This window comes from Microcebus murinus, chromosome 16 (assembly GCF_040939455.1).
Source record: "Microcebus murinus isolate Inina chromosome 16, M.murinus_Inina_mat1.0, whole genome shotgun sequence".
Taxonomy (NCBI): Eukaryota; Metazoa; Chordata; class Mammalia; order Primates; family Cheirogaleidae; genus Microcebus; species Microcebus murinus.
In genome coordinates, this window is record NC_134119.1 from 9,169,278 (window position 1) to 9,191,953 (window position 22,676).

The window sequence follows — 22,676 nt, forward strand, 5'->3', positions numbered from 1 at the left end:
TTCTTAAAGTTCAGGGCCCAGAATGATGGTCCAACTAATTCTTCTAAGCTGTGCTCCAGGAAGAACACACTTTTGTGTTCAAATAACCACTTTTCATGTTACAGCCTGTCTTGATCTGTTTGGGGCTGCTATAATAGAATACCAGAGACTGGGTAACTTATAAAGAAAAGAAATTTATTTCTCACAGTTCTTAAGTCTGGGAGATCTAATATCAAGGTGCCGGCATCTGGCAAGGGCCTTCTACCTGAGTCATCTCAGGTGGCAGGGGAGAGGGTTGTCGTGGAGGTGACAGGGGGGAGGGAGGACAGAGAGAGAGAACTGAATTCGCTTTTTATAATGAACCGACTCTCAACATGACACAAATCCACTCCCACAATCAGAACCGCAATCCATTCATGAGGGGAGAACCCTCAATTCCTAATCACGCCCCGTCAGGCCCCGACTCCCAACGCAGTTGCACTGGGAATTAAGTTTCCAACACAGGCTTGCTTTCTGGTGGACACGTTCAAACCACAGCACAGCCTCCAATTCTTGCATATCATCATGCAGAACAGGAAAGTATATTTAAGTAGCAACTGGTTAGGTTATTTTCTCTTCAAAAGACCCTTCAACTACCAATGAAATCATTTCCTTATTAATTTTTAAATTTTGCTTACTATTTCTGATTTAGTATAATCCCCGTGAAGACTCAACGAGTTAGTCATTTTGAAAATATCTTTCACCTGTCTTGTTTTAGTTTGCTTAAGCTTAAATTTCCAAGCAGGTGGAGTTCCTTTTTCAGATAAAGGCAGTACAAATTTCAGAAGCTGGAACTGGAGAAATTCACCTTTTCCTTTCGTTTTATCATTGTCCCCTGAAGTTTTTATTTTCTCTTACCACATAACGTCACAGTTTTAAAATTTCACACATTCCATGCAAGGCTAGGATAAAGCATTTCTCCTATATATTTTTTTTATTTACCTGTTCCACCTGTCATTTTTCTCTTTCTTCTCTTCTGCTGAAGCACGTATGTCCCCTTCTGATGATCACATACACATACGGGGAGGCAAATAACCACTCGTGTATACCCACATGCATAGTACACACATCACACCTGTTATTCTTCCTTTGCTTTGAATCTTTTTGTTCTACTTATTCATGACTCTTTTAAAATGTGCGAAACAACCTTTTAGTTACCTTGAAATCCACTGCTATGGATGTTTAACTGAGTGCAGAAGCGAGAAAATTAAAATAATCAATGAATGTAGTTTGCTACCTGGTCAATGTCATCAGCATTTAATTTACTCATTCCTTCAAGCTTCACTCTTTGCACGACTAGTTAGCCATAATGCGATTATCTCCATACCCATTCCTACTGGAAGCTGGGATGGCTTAGCCATAGAAGGACCCTTACCTGTTCACTTCATTTAGAAAAAGAGGAAGTTGGACTCTTAATTGATCATATTTTCTTAGACAACAAATACCTAATTTTGCAAATGCTTCTCTAATTCCCTCAAACCTGGTTCCAAACGGTAAGAATGGAAAGTGTAGCAGAGGCCAAAGGTGACCCTCCATATCCCCAGGGGAGCATCGTGCCCATGCGTGTCACATGACAGATTCCAAGCGCCAGCCCCTGGGACTCCCCACAAGAGGGTTTTGCAGGCTGCCAGAGACTCTCAGCCCCTCACATGAAGTGGACAGACATGCTGGGGACTTAGTACTCTTGGAAGCAGCTTTTAACCAATGACTGATTGGATTAGGTGGGTAAACCCCCTAGCTCCCTTGAGCCTCGGCACGAGTGACTCCAGACCTCTGTCCTACACTGTCTGCATAAGTTGCCCATAGTCACAACTCATTAGATAATTCTCCTTTATTTGTTTCCCACACTTTGTTACCCCACACTCCACTCTCCTACCAGGGCTCCCTGGGCTCACCTTCTACCCCAACTACTGCCACTCAAACCCTATCTCAGTATCTGTAGTATCCAAATAGTGTCTCAGTCTGAACCTACAGGATATCTTCAGATTGTAGTAGAAAGACTTGTTTTGGCAAAGAAAAAAAATCAGTTCATTGTGGTCAGTATGTTAAAGCTGCTGTAATTTCAAAGGAGATCGTGGTAATTATTATAAATAACACCACAATCCACCCAGTAACAGAAGGATATTTTTTAACAACCTCCTAAGTTGCTAATTTTTAATTAGAAAATCCAAGGCTCGGATGAACTAGAATTAAAATATCTTTATTCTTATATGATATAGAAACTACTTTCAAATCTGATTTCTTTCTAGGTTTGAGTTGTTTAATGAACATTCAACAAGTACTGGCCATATACCAGACGTGATGCCACCTTCTGAGAATACCAAGAAGAAATTCTTCTCTTCCTGACCCAACAGAAAGAAGTGTAGGTTTCAGTCTGACATGCCCATGAAAGGTTATTTTTAAATGGCCTCTATGTGAGTCTGCAAATATAACCAAGAGTCCATATGCCTTTTGATCTGTTTTTCAGATACTGAGGGAACTGAGTCTATCAAGATATCAGCTTTATGTTTGATCTTAAATTTCATTTGACTCTACAAAAACCACATAATCTTAGATTTTTTTTACTATAAAGGTCATTATTATGAAAATTGGAAAAATTTGAATGAAATCTGTATACTGGATAGTAATTAATATCAATTTTAATTTTCTGGTTATGATAATTATGTTTTCATTATGTAAGAGGATTTGAGAATTTGTTTTTAGTAAATAAACACCTACATATTTAGGGGTAATCATGTCTGCAACTTACTCTGAAATGGTTCTGGAAAAAAATCATTTACTTATGATACATGCACAAATCTATCTATATATACATGCACACATATTTAACTATCTATATACATATAGACATAGTCTATGTGTCTATGATATGTAGAGATAGAAATATATTAAACAGAAAGAATGAGAAGGAAAGAGCAAATGTAGTAAGCATTAACATTGAAGGAATCCAGGTAAAAGTTACATGGGAATACTTTGTATTATTCTTGCAACTTTTCTTGAAGTCAGAAATTATGTTAAAGTAATTTTTTTAAAAAGACACAGTTCTAGCCAAGACATAGTTCTAGCCTGGTGTGGTGGCTCAGACCTATAATCCTAGCACTCTGGGAGGCAACGGCAGGAGAACTGCTTGAGGCCAGGAGTTCAAGACCATCCTGAGCAAGAACAAGACTCCCATCTCTACAAAAAACAGAAAAATTAGCCAGGTATGGTGAAAAGCACCTGTAGTTCCAGCTACTTGGGAGGCTGAGGGAGGGGAATCACTTGAGCCCAGGAATTTGAGGTTGCTGTGAGCTATGATGAGGCCACTGCAGTCTACCCAGGGCAAGAGAGCAAAACTCTGTCCCCCCACCAAAAAAAAAAAAAAAAGACACAGTTTCCTTCTTAGCTAGCAGCACTATGTGCACCAGGTATAACTGGTCCTATGTTCTCAGTGCTTTCTATAAAATAAACAATCTCTTCTAAGGGTTTAATTCACGGCTGTTTTTCTAACTAAACAAATAAATAAAATTGCTTATATTTTGGTTGGAAAGAATTCCTTTATCTCAGAGACTCAGAGTCAACTCAACATTTGGTCTCTTCCATTAAAAAAAATTATTGATTGATTGATTCATTCATTCATTCATTTAAAGGTAGTTCCACAGCTAGAGCTTCCTCCCTGCCTACTGCAAGTGTTTTATCTTCAGTACACTTCACTGGGATTTATACACGAACTTGTCTTTATCCACTCTGAGGAGATGGTAGGAAGCTCCCTGATTGTTTCTGGACTCCAGGCAATTATGGAGAACTGTGTGCATCCTACAGACTTGGAGTTTAACACTGACTTAGCCTATTCCTCTCTAAATGCATTACACCAGTGGTCTTTCAATACTTCTATGGGCCATTTCTAGAGCTTTCCATAATGGAACTCTTCCATTGTTTCACCTACAGACTACTGAAAACTGACCAGAGGCATTATTAACATTTTAGATGTTTCTGTTAGCGAAAACAGCATATTTGCCTTTTCACCTCAGTTGAACTCCATTCCTCAATTCTTACAAGTTGTGACTCTAGACTAGTCATGGAATATGTCCTGCTGACTTACTACACACACAAATGAAACCAGGGACATGCAGGGCTTGAGTAAGAGGCTGTCACAGATTATAATTTCTAAAATTGGCCAAAGTTGTCTACCTGTCCCATAGGCTTTACCAGAACTTGTCACCCTTCCATTAGGATGTAGAATGAATGTCCCTGCTCCTGGAAGCTGGGTGGGACTTTCTGTCTGCCTCAGTGAGTAGAGTACAGCCTAAGCAATGCTGCGTGCCTTCTGAAGCTAGGTCATAAAAGGAAACGTGGCTTTCCCCTAGCTTCGAACGTTTGCCCTTGGAATTCAGCAGCCACTGCACTGTAGGGAAGCCCAGGCCACATGCAGAGGAACTGAAGTCCCCAGAGTTCCCAGCTGACTGACACACCAATTCGCCAGCCACAGGAGTGAGTCACACTGGAGACAGATCCTCCAGCCCTTAGGCAATCCTCCCAACTAATGCTATGTGGTGTGGAGTCCAGCCTTCTCCATAGAGCCCTGTCCAAATTACAGACTCATGCACAGGATAAATGTTTGTTGCTGTTTTGAGCGATTAAGGTTTGGAGAGATTTTCTATGCAGAAGTGGATAACAAGGACATTATCACAGGATGTGCCAAGAAACCCAAGCCTCAAGATGGTGTTTATTGACATTATTATGTTTTCTCATATTTTAAGACATGGCTCTGTTGATGCATTCTTTACTCTTAAAGTGGGCAGTGAGAAGAAAGAAAGGAAGAAAGGTGTTTTACAGACTTTGTTCTTGTTGCAGCATGTTTCACATGTATTTAGGAATAACGTGTAGCCAAGGAGGGGCTGAATCATTGAGTGGTTTCCATGTACAGCTGAAATCTACTAATAATGAAAAATAGCTAATTATGTCAGATATCTTTAGATACCTGCAGAACCCCTCCACCCTTCTCCATGAGGTGTAAGGGGCTGACTGTATAAGAAATAACAAAAGGCTCTCTTCTTCCTTCTGGAAGGACAGTGAGTCAGGCAATAAAGATCTGTTGAAGCAAGAAATTTAGGTGGCAGCATGCTGGTAATTGTTCAAAAACTGGCTCTCTAGGTAAAAAACATGGGTGCATATATACACATATAGGTTTGTTAAAAATTTTACTGATATAAAAATGTGTGGCACACAATTTAAAAGTAATAATAAAATATACAATATTTCTTTATTATAAATTCTATAGAGTTAATTGATTCTCATATAATGCTTTCACTGATTTTCTCCCCAGCTCTTGTATCCATAGTCAACCTATGGTTACAATTGATAAATGAGTGTAGTTGGGACATGATTATTGGTTAACATTTTTGTTTGCAGTAATAAGTAAAATTAAAGTAAAAATATAAAAATATAGGAATTTTACTTATTCCTCAATGATATGAGCTGCTTTTTTTTTCTCAATCAGTAATATCTTTCAAATACTGGAGGAATACACCCTCAGTTTTTTATAGTATTCACAACAGTTATAGACATGAGACATTTTTAAGTTTAATCTTCATTAACAGTTTTTCCATCATTTTCTTAAATCCAGACAATCAGCAAAACAATAAAGCCCTGACTTGTAGTGTTTGCCAATGTCTGTGGTGTAAATACCACCCCCAGGGACCATCTCAGGCTACCAATGAGACATCACTTACCATGGCACTGGGAAATGATCTGCAGTAGTACACTATTACAGGGCATTGCCACCGTGTGGATACAGATACAATAGACATAAATAGCCTCAAGGGCATAAGTAATAGTAAAATGTAAAATAATTAGGAAATAATGAGTTCTGGGGATTTATTATTCTTTGTTGTTAATAATATAATTTATTTAATTGACATTTACTTATTTTTTTTATAATGGTTGTGCTTAACAACTAGGTGGAAAATTCCTGAAAATTTACCAATTGGCTTTCATAAACCGGTATGAGCCCACTAGCTCCGGCTCAGCCAGGAGGTAGGCAGTGACAGAATGTTGATCTGCAATGAGGACAAGCAGTGGTTCCCAACCCTGGCTGCACATTGCAGTCACCTGGGTGGCTCTTAGAAATGCCAATGCCAGGGCCCCACCTCAGAGCAATTAAATCAGACTCTCTGGGAGCAGGCCTTGGGCGCCATTATCTTTTTATGTTCTGCCAAATGATTCCAATGTGCAGCCAAGGTTGAGAACTGCCGGGAGAGAGGAAGAGGCTGACTAGCCTGCTCCTGGAGAGATGAGAGTCACCCAGGCTGGGAGCTCAGAGTGACTCAATGGAGCCCAGAGGGGGTTAGAGAAATGTCTGGAGCAGGAACTCAGTTGTAGGTGAGGCCACCTGGAAGGGGCAATCAGCCCCCAAAGAATCCAGTGCTCTGTCCCTTGCCCACAGCAGGGAGCCCTGTGCAGGTGAGCCCGTCCCTCCCCTGGCTGTTCCCTTCTCAGACAGGTGGGGGCTGACCCTGGCCAGCCCCTCTCCCCACCTTGAGTTATCCTGTAGAAGTGTCTCCCACACATGCCCTCGATACTTTGCTGACTCCAACAGTGTCGCGCCCACCTCGCCAGCAAGGAAGACGCGGCAACAGGAGTTCTTCTGACAGTGCTTTATTGGGGGATCCCTTAGGCTACATTTTGCGGAAGACCCAGAAAAGGGGAAGGGCAGTTCCTTATATACACTGCAAAGCAGGAAACTCATATCATTGGTTACATTCGACACACAGGCGCAGAACTTGTTTACCAGCGGGAGAAGCAAGGGCGAGGCACCGGATATCAGCGCCATATTTTAATGGCGTTGTCACCGCGCCCCACAGCTCCCCCTGTTTTATTTAATAAATGAGCACTGAGCAGCCGCTCAGCCCCGTCCTTCGACAGAGCGATCAAGGCTGCAGAGCCTCATAGCCAACAGCTGTCACCTTGCCTCGTGCAATGAGCAGAACTCGGAGGCGTGCAAAGGCTGACTGCCAGGCAAACAAAATGGGTAAGGCCTCTGTCTTAGGCTACATGGGTTGCTTCCCCATCATGGCTCAAATCTACGACGCTCAATGATGGGGCCCCATGCATTCCCGTCATGGAGTAACCTTACAGCCAACTCGGGGGGCTGCTGGGGCGATAACAGCGCCCTAGTTCAACATGTTTAGCCAAACCTGTGGGTTTTGCCCAAGCTCTAACGCAGCAAAAGCCTGAATCATCAATATCTGATTACGTTGATTCTGACGCGCCATTTTGACAATGCACATGAGCCCTAATATGGCAATAAGCGCAAGGAGACCTGCCAAGGCGCCCATACCAGCCCATTCCTTAAGATGATTGGCAGCCTGTGAAATCCAGCTAGTTAAACCTTCAGCAACAGCAAGATCAACCCGTGTAGAATTAATATGAATAATGGACTGCTGTAACTCAAGTAACAGTCCCTCAAATCCACGAGACCAATTAGACATTAGGTAATGGGACAGTTGGCGAGACAAGTTTGCTGCACGGGACAAATTATGATAGGGGATGGAGGTAACACATAAACCGGGCCACCGCTGCTCGCATCCCAGCTGCACAAGCTGCAATAACGAGTCCACTTGTTCTTGGACTAAGTCCACTCTTTGATTAATGATCGTAATTCCTCCTTTAAGCTGCGAGTTGACATTCAAAGCAAAGTGACCCTGGGATAGTAATGTTTGCGCTATGGGAAAAGTTTGCCTGGTCGGGGTCGAAAGGAACATAAGGCAGGTCCAGTGAGATGTTGGTGGTGAGGAAACGAGGAAAGACGGTGGAGTCATGGCGGATCGGCATCGGCATCGGGAAGACGTCCATCACCGCCCACCTGGGCTCCGCCCCGGACCCCGTCATCATCAGGTCCATCAGCAGGCTCAGCCACAACAGGCTCATCGTCGCTGGGATCTGGGCGGACTAGTCTGGTCAGCCGGGCTGGTACCCAAACAGGGTTCTCTTGGTCCTGTGGGAAAACACAAACAGATCCCCTGGATCTGGCCACTACCGGATCCGGGCCTTTCCACTGGTTAGACAACACATCCTTCCACTTTACCAGCTCCTTCTTAGGCTGTCCAGGTGCAACATGCCTGTCAGCGGCGGAGCGCCCTCTGGCATCTAGGTTCAAAAAATTCAAAGTAAAGAGAGCAAGGGAAAGGCGTCCTTTTGGTGCTATTGCCGGTAAGGCATCTCCCCCTTTTTGTTTTTGCAGATACATTTTGAGTGTGCTGTGAGCACGTTCCACAATGCCTTGCGCTTGAGGGTTGTAGGGAAGACCGGTGCGGTGCTCCACACCCAAGCGAGTGCAAAATTGTTGAAAAGCTTTGGAAGCATAGGCTGGGCCATTATCAGTTTTGACAATCTGGGGTTTACCCCAGGCTGCCCAAGCCTCTAGGCAGTGGGTAATTACCTGACTGGCCTTTTCCCCAGGCAGAGGAGTGGCATGAAGGACACCTGAGCAGGTATCAATAGAAACGTGCACATACTGTAATTTGCCAAATGAAGGAATGTGGGTGACATCCATCTGCCAAAGTTGCAGTGGGCGCAACCCTCGGGGGTTAACCCCAGTGTGAGTAACAGAACGAAAGGGAGCGCAAGGTGCGCACTGCAGAACTATGTCACGAGACTCAGCGCGAGAGATGTTGAACTTGAGGCGCAGAGTTTCGGCTGGCACGTGATACAACTTGTGAAACTCAGTAGCAGCAACAAGTGGGTCTGCTACCCAGAGGGCCCGAGTGGCGCGGTCTGCCAAGTTGTTCTTTGACGCCATGGGTCCTGGTAGCAGAGAATGGGCTCTGATGTGCTGAATAGAAAATGGGTTTTTCCTGTTTAGAATAGTATTCCTAATTTCTGTAAATACAGAAAAGACTGTACTTTTGGCAAGAATGTGAAAGGAGTTTTCTAACTGTTTAACTGCGTTGACTACATAAAAGGAGTCTGAGATGATGTTGATAGGTTCAGTGATAGTACTGAGAACCAGACCGACTATGGCACACTCTACTAGCTGAGGAGAAGAATAGTCAAACTGTTTTGTATACACCTTGTCTTGAATGACATAGCTCCCAATACCTGTTTTAGAGCCATCGGTATACACATCCAAGGCATTAACCAAAGGTAACAGTGACGTTACTCTTGGGAAAATAAGCTCATTTCTCATTGCAAACTGCAGTAAGGCATGTCTGGGATAATGGTTGTCAATGCTCCCTGGGAAGGTGCATCTCAATATGGCCCATACATCAAGAGTGGCACATAAGGTGTTTACCTGATTGGCAGTATATGGACAGATCAGGCTATCAGGAAAGCGTCCGAAATGAGAAACAGCCAAGTTAATACCCTTTAATGCTATCTCAGCCACACAGGTAGGATAATGGCCAATCACTTTTCCTGGAGAGGCTTGAGGATGCACCCATAAAAGGGGACCATCCTGCCAAAGCACTGCCGTAGGAAGCGTAGGAGAAGGGAGTACACAGAGGGAGAAAGGATCATGGTGTTGAATGCGCACTAGTTGCGCCCTTTGAATTGCTTCTTCTACCTTATGAAGAGCCTTAAGGGCCTCAGGAGTCAAAGTTCTAGGAGACGTGATGTGTGAGTCTCCCTCTAGAATTTGAAATAATGGCTTCAGCTCTGCTGTGGTAAGACATAAAAAAGGTCGAAGCCAATTGATATCTCCTAGCAGTTTCTGAAAATCGTTTAAGGTCTTCAAGGCATCTCTTTGGATGGACAGTCTTTGGGGCACAATCTTGTCAGGGAGAATATTACTGCCAAGAAACGTGCCTACCTCTCCCTCTTGCACCTTTTCAGGGGCAATCAACAAGCCTTTTCTTTTCAAGTGAGCCTGAAGGGATGCGTAAGCTTGGCGAAGCATGCCCTCATCACGATGACATAAGAGAATGTCATCCATGTAGTGAATAATCTTTACCTTTGAAAACTTCTGCCTAACCGGCTGGATAGCTGAGGCCACATAAAGTTGGCACATAGTGGGACTGTTAGCCATGCCCTGAGGCAAAACCTGCCATTGATATCTTGCATCAGGCTGCTCGTGGTTTGTGGAGGGCAGCGTGAATGCAAATCTGTTCTTATCCTGCGGATGCAGAGGAATAGAGAAAAAACAGTCTTTGATGTCTATAATAATAAGGCTCCAACGTTTAGGCAATGCTGAGAGAAGGGGCAATCCTCTTTGAACAGGCCCCATAAGCTGCATCTGGGCATTAATTGCTCTAAGGTCATGCAACAGTCTCCATTTACCAGACTTCTTTTTAATTACAAAAATAGGAGTATTCCAAGGAGATTGAGAGGGTTCAAGATGTCCAAGAGTAAGCTGTTCTTGTACTAAATCACAGGCAGCATGTAACTTCTCTTTAGGCAAGGGCCACTGAGGCACCCACACTGGCTCCTCTGTTTTTCAGGGTATGGGCAGAAGCTCTCTAGCGGCGAACGGCCCCTAAGAAAACCCAGCCCTTCCCAAGGCGGGGCATGCGGAGGTGGGCGGTACCGCTCACAACCTGCCGCTTTCTGAAAAACTGGTTTCTCTTTCTTTTTTAGTTTTTCATCTGACTCTGGGCTATACGGGGGCGGCCACTTAGTACCTCCGCCCGCTGCACCTGGAGCAGTTTCAGGAGCGATCTGTGTCGCCTCCTGTGTGTTGAGCCGCCGGAGCTCCCTCCTTAAGTCAGCGAAAGTAGGGCACGGAGGGTCTCCTCCCTCGGAGTCAGAAGACTCGGACGAGGACCCAGACTTGTCAGAGTGAGGCTCAAAGTGCAAGTCTGGAAACTGTGGTACCGGGGGCAGGGGCGTGGCCAATGCCCCTGAGCTAGTCCCCGACCTTTGTTGCTTGTTTCGCAACTTCTCCTTATCACTCCTCGCTGCAGCACCTCTCCCACATCCTCCTTCTGAACACTCGGACTGAACCTCCGCTAATTGCTCTGCAGCACTCTGAGAACCGAGAGGATCACAATTCAAACAATCTAAAATTAATTTATGAAGCAGAAGCACACCGGGTTTTAAATCTGATGCTCCCTTAAGGTCTCTCCCCAGCTTTTTCCAGGACGCTATCGTCAGCGAACCAGAGCCTAAAAACCAAGGAGCAACCCGGTCCACTTCCTTCAAAAAATTCTTTAAATCACGTTTCTCAATGTGAATCCTATTACTAGATAAAAGATTCTTCAGAGGCCACACAAAGCGCCGAAGCGGTATGTTGCCCATAGTGACTTGGGGAAAGGGAGAGAACGGCCGTCCCGCACGTCAGTTCTGAACTCACCTCCTAATGAGGTCGTCTCCGCTGGTGCTTCAAGGTTGTTTCGTTTTCCCGGGTTTCGGCACCACTTGTCGCGCCCACCTCGCCAGCAAGGAAGACGCGGCAACAGGAGTTCTTCTGACAGTGCTTTATTGGGGGATCCCTTAGGCTACATTTTGCGGAAGACCCAGAAAAGGGGAAGGGCAGTTCCTTATATACACTGCAAAGCAGGAAACTCATATCATTGGTTACATTCGACACACAGGCGCAGAACTTGTTTACCAGCGGGAGAAGCAAGGGCGAGGCACCGGATATCAGCGCCATATTTTAATGGCGTTGTCACCGCGCCCCACACAACAGGACTGCTCCCAAATGGCTCGGGACACTCAGGAGCCACTCAAAAAAGAGAAAGTGGCAGTGTGAGAAGTGCTATAGACAGAACAGCTATGTCCCCCCAAAATACGTCTGTTGAAACCTTAACTTGGTGATAGTACGAGAATGAAGGGCCTTTGGGAAGTGATTAGGCCGCAGGGTGGAGCTTTTATGGCTGAGACTAGTGCCCTCAAAGAGAGACCCGGAGAGCTCTTCCTGCCGTGTGAGGACACAGCGAAGAGGCAGCTGTGTGCGAGCCAAGACGTGGGCCCTGAGAATCTCTCAGCGCCTTGACTGTGGACTTTGCAGCCTCTAGAACCGTAAGACATACAGTTCTGCTGTTTATAAGCCATGCAGTGTATAGTATTCTGGGATAGCAACTGAACGGACTAACACAAGAAGGGAGGGTTCCTTCGCCAGCACCTGGGTGTGACTGCACAGTGGTCACACAGATCTGCGGTGCCCAGTACACCAAGTGCGTCCGATCTCAGAATCCTCACCAGCCCAGGAGCTGCACGTGCTACTCACCCTCACTGACAGGTGAGGCAACAGGCTCAGACCCACCTGCTCAAAGTCACACAGCTAGAAAAAGGCAGAGCTGGGCACTGGCCACTGGCCATGTCACAGAGACGCACATACCTGTTCCAGCTGCCTTGTCACTCAGAGGCCTCCACCTAACCTGCCTTTTTGTCCCAAACCCTCAGCACATTTATCAGGAAACAGTGATGATCCTCATTCTTCCATCTGCTTTGGGTGACGACAAGAGTGTACGGTTAGGGGAAAGAAGGCATTGTCCCTGAGGCCATTAACAATCAACTATTTTAAGACACTCTTTAGCAAAGACTCTTCCTCATCTTGGTTGGTCCTGTGGGCCAGGCTGCACATATGACTTGCTTTGGCAATCTGCACAGCGCTGGCTTTGGAATTAGATGGGCCTGGGTTCGAATCCTGGTGCCACTACTCTCAATCACTGAACTGCTCTGAAACCCCATTAGTCTTCAGTCTTCTTGTCAGTTAGTCTATGAGAGGGGATAACAATAATTATCTCATGTGATTGTTTTAAATTCCCAGAGAATTTATTTAAAGGGGCATGTGCTTTACCTATAGGTTCTTGAAAGTGCTTATTTTTATTTATATGGTGTCCTACCTCTTAGATATTCTTCTTGTTTGTGTAAACAAAAGATCCTGATTTGCTGAAAATGTATGGGTGTATTTGGGGGCTTTTGCTAAATGAGCAAATACTCAAGAAGCAGGACGGTTGCTGGCAGGAATGTAAAATAGTGCAGCCACTTTGCAAAACAGTTTGAAAAAAAATGTTAAAGTGAGATATAAATTACCATACAAGTCAGCAATTTCACACCTATGTATTTATCCTAAAGAACTGAAAATCCATATCCACACAAAGACTCATACTCGAATGTTCACAGCGGCATTAGTCATAGTAGGCAAAAAGTAAGAACAATACAAATACCCACCCACTGGCGAATGGATAATCAAAGGGCACACAGTGGAATACTATTTGGCAATAAAAAGGAACAAGGTACTGACATGCGAGATGGCACGGATGATCCTCAAAAACACCACATGAAGTGAAAGAAGCAAGATACAAAAGATCCCATATTGCATGACCATGTACATAAAATGTACAGAAAGCAAATCTTTAGAGACAGAAAATAGATTCCTGGTCACCTGGAGCTAGCAGCAGCAGCACAGAGTGACTGCCAAAGGGAATGCGGCATCTTTTTGGGGGTCAATGGAAAGGTTCAAATATTGAATTGTGGATAACTGCACATTCCTATAAATTTACTAAAAGTCACTAAATTGTACATTTAAACGGGCAAATTTTATGGCATGTAAATGACACCTCAATAGAGCTGGGGAAAATTAAAAGGAAAAGCCAGACATCAGATTACTCAAAAAGAATTCCATTTTTAACCGCCTGGTCAGATAAGGCAAGGCCCTGCCATTCCTCCATCTTCATTCTGAGAAGAGACATCTAACATTTTTTAACCTGCTTTATGCTAGAAACCAGGGGAAATAATAACAACAATCTCTGTCGCGTACGGGCACTCCCAGTCTATCACACCCCACGATAATGACCTGATAGGATTTGTCCCACATGACCCTCACATCTAATCTGCAAAAACCTTAGATGATATTATCTTCCACAAATTTATAGATAAGAGGCTCTTACAAGTCAAAAAAAGAAGTCCGAGATTGCCCAGGACGCAAATGGCAAAGCCAGGCTTCCAATCTAGCAAGAGTTAAACAATCCTTTCATTCTCTCTCTTAAGGAAACCTTCTGGGTACCCATTCTGGATATATTTGTTACCTCTTCTGATCTAAAATGAAAACTTGTACATCAACTCACAACAAATCGGTAAACAGGAAAGAAATACAAGCACACTCACTTAATTGACAGAATTTAATCTATGTTATAAAAGTGAACATATATAATCCCTCTTACTGATTTAAGAGACAACGAAAAGCTCCTTGTAGGCTGAATCTTTGTGAGTTGTAAAAAAAAATCCATTTATGTATCTTTGACATTCTAATATAAAAAGATAAGATTATGATTCTTGAGAATTATATAGCTGATAAACACAGAATAGCTAAAAGACAGAGAAAATGCAATAAATAAAATACCACATTGCAAAAAGCCAAAACAATCAGCATGTCTACCAATAGATAAATAAATTATGGTATATCCATAATGTCAAATATAATGTAGCCCTAAAAAATCATGTCTCACAAAATACTTAATGACATAAAAGTTTAAGATATAATTTAAAGAGAAAAGCAGGATATAAAACTCCATAAAGAATGTAACACCAAATTTGTAAAAAACAATTATAGTATATGCGCACATATACACACACGTATAGACTCAAATAAATATATGTTTATACATTATGTGCATGTGTTTGTGTGTGTGTCCAGGTATGTGTGTGTGTGTGTGTGTGTGTGAGAGAGAGAGAGAGAGAGAGAGAGAGAGAGACTAGAGGAAAAATGCACCAAAAAATAATACTAACAGTGATGGGATAACACAACTTTTATTTTCTTCCTTACACTTTTCTATATTTTGCTCTTAAAATCAGAAAAAAACTATATACATAACTGTGTTTAATGGAAAACATGGTCTTTAAAAAAATGAACTTTATTTTTACAGAAACACTTGCTCTAAATAAACTCTTACCTAACCATGATGTTGATGCATGCATGTGTGACATTTTATGTGGAGAAGCGAGGTCGAGCTTCTCAAATGAAGCTTTTTTCTTTGTTGCACTTGAAACCAATTTGTGAGGCGCTGCCTGGACACAGTCTGTCCTTTCCCGACGGCACCCTGGCCGCCAGCCCCGGACAACTCTGTTCCAATGAAACGGGGACCTTTTTTGTGTCCGCTTCCTGACAGCTTTGAAAATTATTTAGCTTCCATCATGATGGATACTCTCTGCCTAAAATGACGGATGGGCAGCCTCTGAAAATCGACGACATGAAATTTGAAAAATGATACGAGTGCTGGTGGACAGATATTTTTTTAAAAAAGGAAAGTTGACATAAGTTTGAAATATAGCATGGAGGTCTGGCCTATCATTTTTCTCCCTCCAAAGAAATCAGTAGCTGTCCTTTATCCATATGCTCTTCAGGGAAGAAAACCTAGATTCCAGTTAAAATGAATCCTTTCCCCCTCCTTAAAAAGTACATGGGGTAAGCCGCAGGAGTGGCTATCTGTTCACTCACTCAACCATCTACTGAGCAATCTATTGCGCGGAGGGCACTGGAGAGAGGCTGGGGATATAAAGATGAATTAGACACAGGCCCTGCCTCGGGGGAGAGGCCCACAGGCCCACAGCCCAGAGGAGAGGTGGACGAGTACACAGATGATTATAATCTGATGCAATTTGACCGAGGACAGACATACGTGTCTAGAGGTGCGGGGGGCCCGGGAGGAACAGGATGATGGTCTTGCACAGGGCTGAAGGGTGTCAGAAGAGTCTTCTCCTGAGAAGGTGATGTCTGAAATGTGTCCCTTTCAATGCTCAAATGTTTTGCTCATTGTCTTGGCTACATCTTGATGAATCATGAATCATTCGCTTATCCGCTGGAGGCAACCCTTTTCTTGTGGACCATTTTACTTTCCCACATAATTCTAGGCCACCTCTTGGCTGTGGGTTGGCATGTATTCAGGGACTTCCAGTGCTGTTAACAGATTAATTTTCAAATGCTTCATCCATCTCAGCAAAGCAAGGATTTTTCCCCAAAGGTGAGCTAAGTTTCTCTCCTCTTTCCCTTCAACCTGATGTCATCAAGGTATTTGTTTTCCTGTTGGGAGGCACAGGCGGGTGCTCATGTTACCCCAGGTGCTGGGGGTTATGGTGAGACCACCAAGGGAAGTCAGGGAAACAGGAGTTGCCTCACACCCACCCCCAGGGCGAGGCAATGTCATCCTACAGGAGCCCTGGGGACACTGGTGGTTCTGGGACTTGTGTCTCTGAAGCTGACATCCCCTGTCCTCTCCCCTGTGCTTCGTGGTGACTCAGTTACTCTCAGCCCACACCTTCCACCCTTCTGGCAGCCACTTTAGGGCTCCTGCAGAGTCACAGCTCCTGCTCACTCTGTCCCTGTATATCACTCTAATTTAAGTTCAAAGTACCTTCTCTCTAGGCTGTACAGCTGAAAGATCTGAGTAGAAAAACATGCAAAAACAATACATTACAATCTTTCCATATTTATTTTTAAAGTATTTTTATTTTTAATAGATTATGTATATGTAAGAAGATGAAGGTTTTGAAATTCTGACATCCTAGAAGCCAAAAAACAGCAGAAGTCTTCCTAGAAAGGTTACTACCTGGAAGAAAATACTTTGACTCAAGGGTGTGAGCAGACCTAGTGGATCAAACAAAAGAGCTGAACTTGATGTCTTAGAAAGAAACAGGGAAGAGAAGGAGGCGGCTGAGTAAAAAGGAAATAAGGGTTGGGGTGGCTGAACAAAAGGTCAAGTCTGGCTGAAAGAGGGAGAACACAAATATTTTATTTCTGACATTGTTTAGCATTGATATAAGCCTCCTCTCTCTCCAAACCTTCATATGCATTTATGATATATGCATAAATGCTTTGTGTGACTAAGATATTTATGGAAATTTAAGGAAGGCATTGAGAGTTTTATACCTTGGTCAATATAGCACAAAACAGAAACAGTGTATATGATGCAGAAAGACCAGTTTTAAAGAAAATGTACTATTCATCAGAAACATGAACTTGGAACCATCCTCTCAGGAATGCACAGAAGTACTGGGGAGAGCATTAGACTTTCTTACTAGCATGGAATGGGTATGTAGTCAGACTCATTTAGATTTCAAGGGGCAGGGACAGCCTGTCCCCAACTCACCTGTGCAATTAATAGAGACAAAAATAAAAAGAAATGATTTACTACAATTATCTCTAGGTGGAAGAAACACATACGATTTTTGTTTTCTTTTCATTTTGCTTATCTCCACATTCTATTTTTCCCAATAAATATGGATTGCTTTTATCATAAGAATTTTTAGTGAAAAGTTAAAGACTTTAAGAAATTCACATTGTCCAATGCTAAAAATCCTCAGTTCAGGTGGTTTACAGCTAGCATTCATTTTGTCCACTCTGTGTCTGGCCATGGTGCTTGTTAAATATTTTTTAATATCACCAGGGGTAATATTAAAGTATAATATCCTCAAAATCTGGCCACAAGCTTCCTTCTCAGGTCTATATTTCACCACTTCTTCCCAATTCCCCCCATACTGTGAGAATGGCAAGAGGGTAGGATGATTTGTGCCCCCAGAAAGCCTTATTCTCCCATCTCTACTCCTGGAATGCCTTGGCTCCCACGCCTGTAACTGGGGGACTTGTAGTCATTCATCAACCTTCAGTTCAAACATTGTCTCCTTTGGGCACCTTCCCTAATGGTCCTCCTCCACCCTCAGCAGAAACGTTCAATCACCAACCTTAAAGCACACATTGAACATCAAGAATTTGTCCTAGATACTGGTCACCTGGTATTGGCAAGACTGTACCAAGCTGTGATTGTACTGTAAGGAACCAGCCATGCTCTGGGACACCCCACTTCCCCCCAACAACATTTGGCTCAAAACTCTATTACAGTGGCTCTCAACCAGGTGGTAATTTTACTCCCAGAGGACATTTGGCAATGTCAGGGGCATTTTTGGTTTTCAGGACTGGGGGATGCTACTGGCATCTAGTGAGTAGAGACCAAGAATGCTGCTAAACCTCCCACAATGCACAGGACAGCACCCCACACAAAAAGAATTATCCCACCCCGCATGTTGACAGTGCCGAGGCTGAGAAACCTGCTCTGTTATAATGGACACCGTGCAGCTCGTGCTTGCGTCTGCTCCGCAGGCTCACCTCTTACCCCATCCCTCAGCACAGAACAGGCCGCAATATGCAATTGCACAGGAGAATCATTAAGCACGATTAAATAAAGAGATGCCTGCTGCCCTCACTGGAGGGGGCCACACAGAGTTGCCCACAAAGGAGCAGCTCAGCTGCAGATCGACTCCTGAATTCCAAGCACTGCCCCTGTGACTTTTGAACTCGAGCTCACGTTGAAAGCACCGTTTGTTACTCTGACCATCTTGCTACGTCTCTACTCTAGCTGAAGTCACATGGGCCTCCGTTGAACCTGTTTTGGACTACCTGAGAGTAGCCCACCCATCTCCTTGAGGCCCCTCTCACCACCACAGATGGATTTCACCAACTCTACAGAAACTACAAGTCCACATATTCACAACTATACCCTCTAAATTTGGTGAATATCCCTGTAGCTGTTATTGTATAATGCTATAACCAGCAAATAGAAAATTCAGCTTATTTCTACAGATTAAATGATTATGGAAGAGAAGCAGGAAGCCACTGAAAAAGAAAAAATAATTTAAATGCAGTGAAAAAGTGGTATAGAAAGAGAAGAAAAAACAACAAGCAAAAGAAGACACTGACACAGAGGAATAACAGACTCCTAATGCCATGATCTTCTTGGTGTCCAATCTTCAGGATTACAAGGGTCTCAGTATTAAATACATGTCACTATGGCACTGCTACATTCATGGACTACCTAGCATGTCATAAATGCTCAGAGACTATTTATTATGGTTGTTGTTCTGACCATCACCTATAAAAAGTCAGAATTTGTTCTTGACTTTTTTTTTCATAGCCCCAAACAGAGAACCTTCATCTTGAGATGATGGAGAAAGTTTGAAAATCCTCCTAGCAGTTCTCAGCCAAAGCAAATGGGGTCCCCCAAGGTGATGTTCAGAGCTGAAGGAGGGATGCTTTTATTAATATTTGTCACTGTGATGCCAGAGAGGCATCAATTGGCATGGAATCTGCCAGGGGTCTAGGGACCTGGACAGGATAAAATGAAGACCTGGCCTGCTCCTTACACCAGTGTTGCTCTCCGACAAGAGAAACCCAGAGCCAAATGGCCCTCGGAACCCAATGAAATCTTCCATATGCTTTCTGAGTTGCAGCCTCCTCAACAGTGGCAAATCAAATGTTAGCTCTTGAGTGTACTGGGCCTCTCTGGGGGTGGCAACGTAGTTAGCTCGGAGTGCCAGCATAAAAAAGAAACGTGCAAGGAGAGGAAGAGGATTGGAAGGGGGTACATACAATTAAAAATAGCCTCACATTTTTCTAGGACCCTGGTTTGATTTCTCCCTTGCAGTACAGCGCACACTATAAATTAGGATTGCAGAGGCTGGCCCGAGGTTGGAGGCACGCCTATTTTTCCAGTACATTTTCGACTTGGTGTAGTACCATTTAGAAATAAAAGCAACAGGATTTATCTCTCATTGCATTTTATAAAGACAAAAAATAGTTCCCGGCATGAAGAGGCAAAGGGATGCCAAATTTCAGTCTCTAATGAAATTTTGTTCCTTGCTAAAATTCACTGAAAATGGCCATTTATAGTGCAAACTATAATTTACACTTCACTGTGGATGTGACAGAGGAAACCTAGAAAGATTTTTGGAAAAGATAGTAGCTGAGAGGGAAAAAAAAATGAGAGAGAGAAAAAAAAATACACTGATTCCATTTTTCCTGCTGGTTCCTATTTTTCTTCTCTTTTTCTTTTTTAATCAAGATGCTCACATATTTATTTTAATGACTTGACTGGGGCATAGAAACTGTGTCCTAATTTGTCTTATGACCCATTCCCCCTTGAAATGGCCCCTGCATCCCAGATCCAGCACAAGGCGCTGTCTTAATCCTACGAGCCAAGGTTTGTGAGGGTTGCTATAATTCAGTCAACCACTAGGTATCAAATTAACATTCATGCAGTTCCAACAACGTGAATGCTCGCACTCTAGCATATTTAACAGAAACAGATGATACATGTCTGCCCTCCCAGCCCTCGCAATCCAGTTCAGGAATGGCGACGTAGCCTGCCAGCCCGTGAGCATCCACTCAACAAGTATCTACTATGCCATTGTGCTGGGCCCTGTGCCAAATGCTAGGAATGTGGCTGTGGACCTGACAGGTGCATCCTGTCCCCGTGGAGCTTACAATCTAGATGGAGAGATGGATCTTCAATACAAAAAAATCAGCAAACAAATCGCTGCCAGTATACACGGTCAGAGCTAGGAACAAAGGCTCTGCAGTGGGAAAGAATTACAGAAAGACTGGTAGATGAGTTAGCCTGCGTCGGGGACAATGAAGAGCAGATTTGCTGTGTGAAGACAGCTATAGGCAAAGAGTCAGGGGCTGCGAATTCTAGGCAGAGAGAAAGGGTGTGAAGTTTCCAAGTTAGATAAGAATTCACTTCATTAAGGGGAGGCCAATGAGGCGGGGACAGAGGCATGACAAAAAGTCCTGAGGGAGGCCAGAGGCAGAGAGAGGACCAAAGGAAGCCAAGGACAGGGATGAGCAGGTCCAACAATGACAGTCCCCTACTCAAGTTATGGGAATGCCCCCGCTGGTCCTGCGTGGAGCCACAGAAGAGGTGGTTGAGAGTGTCTGCCGAGACTTGTCTCCCAGTCTCAGACAGACAAGTGAGACAGACAAGTGCCATGGGTGTGAGACGCCTCTTGCAGGACTTACTAGTTGGGAAGAGGAGGAATCAAAGATGACTCTGAGGCTTCTGGCTCGAGGACATGCTAGCAAGGCCAAGACACTGAAGGGCAAGGTAAGGAATGAGCTGGGTGAACCTAGAAGGAAATGGCTTTGCAAGTCCTTTGTGGACCGAATGTGTGGGGAGGTGAGAAAACTCACACCCTGCAGCTCAGGGTGTGTTGGAGACACCTGTGAGCCGGGAGGGGCTGAGAACAGGAAAGGTCTGAGAGTGACAAGAACTGTCAGTCATGAAAACTATTTACCAATGCTAATAAACCCATATTTCAATCAACTCAACCCCTTATGTGCACACAGGGCAATTTGCAGCACCTAAACAACACCATGGTTAAGAGCACGGGACCAGAGTAAGAGTATGGACTGTACTGAAGTTCTGCTTACTGGCTGTGTTGAACCCCTCCATGCCTCAGTTTCCTCGTCTGTACAATGGGGGAAATTACAGTTTTAGCCACCTAGGGAGGTAATGAGGATTCTACATCATAACGTATAAAACGAGCTTCACCCGGTGATTGGCACACGGAAAGAGTTCAGCAAACCTTCATGACTTGTGTTTTCATGATTATTATTTTTGCAAATGCTGCACCTTTCAAACGGCCAAATCTGTTTTTCGATGGTTGGTACCTGTCAGGGCTTATTCTGAAGAACCTTGAGTATCAGGGACTCACTAATGTTTTATGATATTTTACCTCACTTTATGGTAGTCATTTATGACAAGACCAGGATGACATAAACTGCCATAAAGCAAAGCGGTGCAATCACACAAATGACCATAAATCAGGGGGCGCAACCGAAAAGGGTCATAAAGAGAAGGAAATTGAGGGAAACAGGAGAGAGGCAGGGAGGGAAGTTGGGAGCTGGCAGCACAAACTTTGAGAGAGTGGAATTTCAATTGAGAACAAGCTCAAAAAGAAAAAAATGAGATGGATGTCTTCAAGGGTTGTTTAAATTTCACATACACATTTGCAGACAAATATGGTCGGTGCACTTTCCGTGGTTTCAAAGAGAAATACACTATTTCATGCCCTACACTGTTATGCATTTTTTATTGGAAATGCTATTTCTAATCCTATCAGTATCTTTGGGATCCATATTGGACTTTAGAGATTTTTATAATTCACAAGACTAGGAAATATTTTTGCAGTTCTGGAGCTATTGATGTCCCTGGATCCTCTTGGTGCCCCACTGGCTGAAAGAGATTTTTTAATAAGCAGAACTTTTTTCCTTTCCCCTTCTTTTCTTTCTTTAATATTTCTTTTATATTATTTTTTTCTGGAGCTCACCATAATGAATAGAAACTCAGAGAGTATATCATTTCAGTGTGCTTGGAATAATTCTGCTCAGGTAGATGCAGATGAGCAGGAAGGATGGATGGGAAGAACAGGTAATAACATTTTTCAAGCCCTTTGTTGAGTAGACTTTGCTAAACTCTGAAACAAAATCCCAAAAGCAAACTAGGACAATTGACTTGGACCTATTTCTGATTGTAACTTTCCTTGCTGTTTTAAGATAATTCAAGTAATGAACAGAAACTAGATGGGGAAAAGATACAAACATGTAAAATTGTACCCTCCAGTTTTCTTACAGAGAAAATATTGGCACCTAAATATCACTCTCACCCCAAGTGGTATATTTGAAAGTACGTGCAGTAGATGCAGTTCAAATTATTTTAGAAAACAAATCCTCTTTCAGATGGGTTAAGGATCTGCCTAGTTAAAAGAACGATTCCCGTTTTTATGCCCCCAAAGCAAACAATCTTTTTGTAACATAAACAGTCTACTTCCAAAAAGTACATTATATTGAAGTCAGAATTCATGTATTTGGAGTTTTCCCAAAGCAGAGCCCATGTGTTTTTCAAACTACATTGATCTTGTGGAGTGTGATCTGCCCCATGTTCCTGTGCAGACTTAACACAATTCCAGGATTT